Source organism: Canis lupus, chromosome 36, assembly GCF_003254725.2.
Source record: "Canis lupus dingo isolate Sandy chromosome 36, ASM325472v2, whole genome shotgun sequence".
Lineage (NCBI taxonomy): Eukaryota > Metazoa > Chordata > Mammalia > Carnivora > Canidae > Canis > Canis lupus.
In genome coordinates, this window is record NC_064278.1 from 29,755,208 (window position 1) to 29,761,207 (window position 6,000).

Sequence of the window (6,000 nt, forward strand, 5' to 3'; positions counted from 1 at the left end):
TTATGAACACAAACTTAAAAACAAAAAAAAAGGTGTAAATCACAGAACAGTCAATAATGTTTAATTGAGAATCCATGTTATACAAAAGAACACAAAACTATTCACTTACAGTTTTGTCCACATTACGAGACAGAAATCCCCCTGGACGGGTATAAACGTGAGTGGTCTCGTACCGTCCTCATGGGCTGTCCTTTGCTGATGGTGGTAATCAAGTGTTGCTGATTCCTCTTTGTCATGTGTTGCTCCTTATACGTGCTGATTTGAGTTGCAACGTCTCTTTTACACGAATCATTATTTTCAGCAGAAAGTTCCTACCATAGATTTATGTGATATCTATTTATTTTTAAAAGAATGTTAATCTATTGTTCCAATATATTATATAGAGTGTCTGCTACAACTTGTACAACACACACACGCACACACACACACACACACAAGTTGCTTTCTACTGGTGAAGTACTGCACGTTGTGGATTTGTCTCTCTGCCCTCATTTCCCCGTTCCTTCCTGTACATTCTGCTTGCTGATTTTTCTGTGACCCGAATCTCCTCTATCTTCAGTGTGTTCTACTCTTAGGGTGAAATGAAAATAGACGGTCAGAGTTCCTACAGGAAACAGATGGCTCACATACATTTAGATAATTCAAAAAGAGTTTATTCCCAAAAGCACTAATTACAAACTTTGGAGGGAAACAAGAATACTGTGGGATCGAGGCCTACTAGCAGCTTGCTGTCACTTCCCTTATGCCTCAAGTGTCCAATGGAGGGAGGAAACTAGAATTCAGGAGAAAAAATAAGTCATGCTAGAACAGACCACCTGGAGAGGAGCCACCTTGATGATGTGACCTTTATGTGACCCCTTTACGTGTTCAAGGGAATTTCACAAAGAGAGAGCCATGGAGATGCATATCTTGCGATTTCTCTCCTCTTTCTCCCTGTCTCTCTCTTAATCTCTCTCTGTATTTCTGTCTCTTTCTTACTTCCTGCCAGGACTCCCCAAAGACTGAATTTAACCCCAAGCCAGTGTGAATGGTGTAGTATTGACTACATCAATACTACAGACTATTGATGTAGTCCACGAGGATCAGCCTTCTGAAGAAATTAGGGCAGAATGGAGAAAGGAGGTGAATCTTGGATATCTCAAAGATATCTCGGACAGTCTACTCTTGGCTTCTCAGTGCCCACTCCAATTTTCTTTCTAAAGTTTGCCTCTGCATTAGAAAGCATGAAGTCTGATCAGCTATCCTAGCATAAAAAGGTTCCATTAATTTGTTCTTATTCCTACCTAAAATCGAAAACTTTAAATACTCGTCTGTCCTCCATATAGAGTGCTAGAGGGGAAAAAAAGGGATGTTGCAGAAAATAACTTACTTATTTTTATATTACTAAAAATATAGCTACCATAGTCCCTTTCTCTCAACATCAGTGAGGCCAAAGTTGACCAAAATAGGTGCTTTCTGCCATCGTTCAATGTTTCTCTTACCCTCTGCCTCAATCAAAAGAGACTCTTTACCGGTGGATAAGCCAAGCCTTCATTTCTGCCGAAACTTAGTCCTAACTGGTCTTCTATCTACCATGTTCTTAGAATTTTCTGAGAAGGAACACTACTGGGCAGGAGAAAACCCAAGCCAAAGCATCTTATAAACATGTTCTCACTGGCCCCATTGAGTAGGAGTAACCCAGTTTTCCCCTAGTCATGGGCGTCAAGCACTCCACACAGCTATAGTGGCCTTTTCTCTTCTTGTTGGTTCAGCCGCATAGAAGATCAAAATAGCCAGGGAGAGTCTCAATTTCTCGTTCTTCAGAACCACGACCAAATCCAGGGAAACATCCTTTCATTGGGAAATGGCACCTCTAAATCTATGGAACCAAAGGTCCTGTTGATGGAAGATAAATACATTTAGTAGCGTATCAAAGAGAAGGTCATTGCCTTGGAATCACAGATCTGTGCATACTGCCAGCGCTGAATTTGGCACAATATGTTGGCCACTTGTTTAGGGCATATTTAGCAATCTGTAGGACAGATGCTGGCAGGGTTTAATCACTCAGGAATCATTTTAATTGAATCTTCAGCTTACCATTCCCTATCAAGCATGTTGTTCTAGGATATGCGACATATGGCAAGCCCAGGACACTTGATGGGCACGAGCTCGTTGCTACACCCCCTTTGTCCAGAAATATGTCCTTGGGCTGTGAGGATTTTGTGTAGCAGGACATAACCATAAACAAAGAATTCTATAAATCTACCAATGGGTGGTACTTGCAGAAGTGCTACAGTTCAAGAAGCCAAATCCATATCCACGTAGGTGTCAATCCATAGGAAATACACAAAAGAGAAAACAGAGGATATCTGGCACTGGTTATTTTAGTTGAGGAGGATTTTAAGATGCATATAAATTCCTTTAACTAAAAATATATGTCATAAAATTTCTAGGTAATACTGATTCTTGTATTTTTAGATTTGTATAGTCAAATAACATTTTATTTAAATGGGTGCTTTGCAGAAAATACTGATTTTTAATTTTTCCAAGGCAAATGAAAAATAACCCTTCCATTTACTTTCTGAAAGAAAGACTATTTTAACATCTCAAAAGAAGGAAAAATACAATATCAGAGTTAAAGGTGATTATTTGAAAAATATAATGGAAAACTTTCAATAGTGTCATTATTTTTCTGTGAATATTTTAAAAAATCACAGACCGATACCTGACTGAAATATTAGAACCACTGATCTGTAACATTACTTAAGATCATTATGTTGTCCTGGCATCCCATCCCGGCTCCTGCTTGGCCCAAGGTAAAAATCAGTGAATTCCATAGGCGTGAGCTCATCGCTGTACTTCCTTTATTATAAAAGTGACTTCTTGGGAACTAACAGTTCAAGGATGTCACTGATTAACATTATACCTTAAATATAGTGTGTATTTGTATTGAATGACATGAGAGAAAACGAGAATTATTGAAAGGATTACTAAGACCTGTTGAAGAACCCCAAGTGGTAAGGCTACTGTTTCGCATCAATAGAATTGATGGGTAACTGATGATTCTAAAGTCCCCTATTTGCCCGATGCACACCCTGATGATACAAGAACATAAAGGAACACCGGACTACTATCATGTCTTCCTCTAGTCTGTCAAGTCACATAAAATTTTAAATGCCTGTACGCACTATGAGAAATAAGTTTAGTGGAACTCTTCAGATTTCCCACCAACTTTATTCTGGTCTCTTATTATATCAAGATACATCAGACATGAATTCACTTTTTCATTTACGTTCTTAAGGGGAGAACCATCAATTTACCTAATTTACTTTTGCAATACGATGCACGGGGAAAGGTGGTTCTATGGAGACTTAGAGTAATGAAACAATTTCTTGAATTCTCAAGTTAGAACAAAGCTTGTCTATATCTCCAAAGAATATAATATTTATTTAATGGTGGATTTTTTTTTAATTTAAAACTTGGAAAGCCTTAGGATGAAAATATGGAATTTTTTTTTGTTTAGGAATCTCAAATATTCTATGACATAATAGATGACTGGTATATGTGAAACTGTGTTGCAAATAAGAAATATAGTGATACCTAATAGAAAAACATATCAAAATAACTTCTGCTATGTGCCCGCAGAAGGTAGCCATTCATCTTTGAAATTAGCCTTATTTCCTTCAGGGTAAGGAAGTAAGGCTTATTCTTTTGGTTCTTTGATCGAAAGCATGAAAAGCTGAAAAAAATATTCAATATCCTGTGCTAGAATTCTTCATGAGTTGGCATCAAAAGCTTAGTGTAGAGAGTATGAACTTTAGAATTCCGGGTTTCAATCTTGCCTCTGTCGCCCAGTAAATCTGGAATCTCTGACAAGCTATAGAAACTCATGGGGATTGGGATTTCTCATCTGTAAAATGAAAGCACAATATCAGCTTCGATGCCCATCTCTAACATTCACCAGCTGGGTGACTTTCCGTCATCTATCTCAGCGCTCGGTGGCTCACGTTTCTTATCATGAAATTATGATAAATAGTATCTCCTTCTAAAGGCAGACTAGTCAAATGGCTGATAAAGAATCCTTCCAAGATCCTGCAACTAATTATATATTCATAATTTTATATTAGCTTTTAACTTCTCTATATTAAAATCTTCAGGCCCTAGAAGATCTGGATCTCCTTCTGCCCACTTCTTTGGGAAGTGTTATTTTTCCTAATTACCATTATCTTTCAGGATTAGAAGGCATTATGGATTGTGTCTGGATCAAATTAGGTGCTCGTGTAAACATAGTTTTAATAATAATATTAGCAGTATTATTATTGTTAATTCTAAAAAAGCAAAGCGACCCCATTCACCCTAATTGTACAATTTTTGTGTACACATTGCATGTGTAATTTATAATACTTAAATTTTTTCTTTAACTCAAGGAAGTTCCTAGTCCAATTCATTCTCATTTACAAAAAACACCCATTTGTACATATTTTGTTGGTTAATTAAATAATAGTGGTTATTTTTACTGTTGTTAAAGTTGGTGCTTCTTGAGTGCTTGCTTGGCCAAGTAAGTGCAACCTATAACAATGGTAGATAATACTAGTAAGTATTTAGTCCTGACTAATTAGCTGACTACACTTGGAATTATATAGCTTTTTAATCTTCATGATGACTTCTATGAAATTAGTGACAGGGACACCTGGGTGGCTCAGTGGTTGAGCATCTGCCTTCAGCCCAGGGCATGACCCTGGGGCCCTGGGATCGAGTCCGGCATCGGGCTCCCTGCATGGAGCCTGCTTCTCCCTCTGCCTGTGTCTCTGCTTCTCTCCGTGTCTCTCATGAATAAATAAATTAAATATGTTTTAAAAGTTAGTGACAGAGCACAATAAGACTCAGGTAAATTATGAAATGTGCCAAAGTTTTACAACTTGAAATGGTAGAACTAGGAAGTGAGGCACATCTGTCTGACTCTAGGGTCTCTATTATTAAAATACTACTGTGTAATGGCCCTTAGTATTTATGAAGAACCTAAAAGTGTAACCATGTCGGACAGAAGCATTGATTTACTATAATTAGGAAATCCATTTTTTTGCGAATTTGGCCGTTCGGCAGTCATTTCCCCCTTCCTTGGCAGCCCTAATTTCCTGTTCGGGTGTGACTTCATCAGCATTTTGGATGGTCTTAGTAGAATGTCCATCGATGTGTTTTGTCCTCCTCTAGGGTCCATGTGAGAACTTAGTAAGGCTGAAGGAACTTTCTCATGGGAAGGAATTTCTAGCTGGTTGAGTCTAAACCTTGGCCTTTAGCTTCTAGTGAGCAGCTTTGCCCTGCTTTCAAAACTCAGGACTGATTGGATATTTGACAATCATAAAGCAATTCTGTATAACAGCTTTCAATATGGGTGAATAATAATAATAATAACTATAAAAGACACTCTGTAGAGATAAATTATGCATGGTAGTAAAGGCAGTGCAAAATGAGACTCTTACGACAACTATTTCTGTTAAAATATTATTGCTTAAAAATGTTAATAATCAAAAAAAGTAAATAATCCATCTTGGTTGAATGAAAAATATCATGGCTTTCCCTTATGGTAAAAAAAAATCATAAAACTAAGACTCCAGAATGATTTCCAACCAGAAAGGGAAAAGCCGCATCACACTGAAGTGAGGGTTGTCTTCTCTGAGGCCACGTAGCTCATGACCTCATTCCTGAACGTCGCCGTGTTTGGTGTTTAGAACACCCAAGTTCCTTTAAGTCCCCACTTAATATAGGATCCAGTCCCCAAACCATAAAATACGCTGACAAGTTGCATAATCCACTGGAAACATTTAGAATAAAAATTAAGATTCCTCTGAGCAATCCTAGAGAATTCCTGTGTCATGTCTGGCTGATGTTAATGAGCAGTGAAAGGATCTTTAATGAAACTGTGTGATGTGGGAGCTTGGTAATTGCTGTGGCCAAATGCTTTAAATCCCAGCAAGGCCTCTAAAGGGAGATCCAAATATTCTTGATCGAAGGAGGCATCCT

The 6,000-nt window shown here is 37.9% G+C and overlaps 1 protein-coding gene across 2 annotated transcripts in view; it reads right to left on the reverse strand.

The window, feature by feature from the left end:
* Window positions 1–413, reverse strand: part of TFPI (tissue factor pathway inhibitor) — an 89,395-nt gene extending 88,982 nt beyond the window's left edge. The window contains exon 1 of one of the 2 annotated variants that reach the window (XM_035697409.2): window positions 110–413. The gene's annotated coding sequence lies outside the window, so the exon portion shown is untranslated. The remainder of the gene's footprint in view (window positions 1–109) is intronic. The other variant, XM_025460444.3, reaches the window with a different exon arrangement.
* Between the last annotated feature and the right edge of the window lie 5,587 nt (window positions 414–6,000).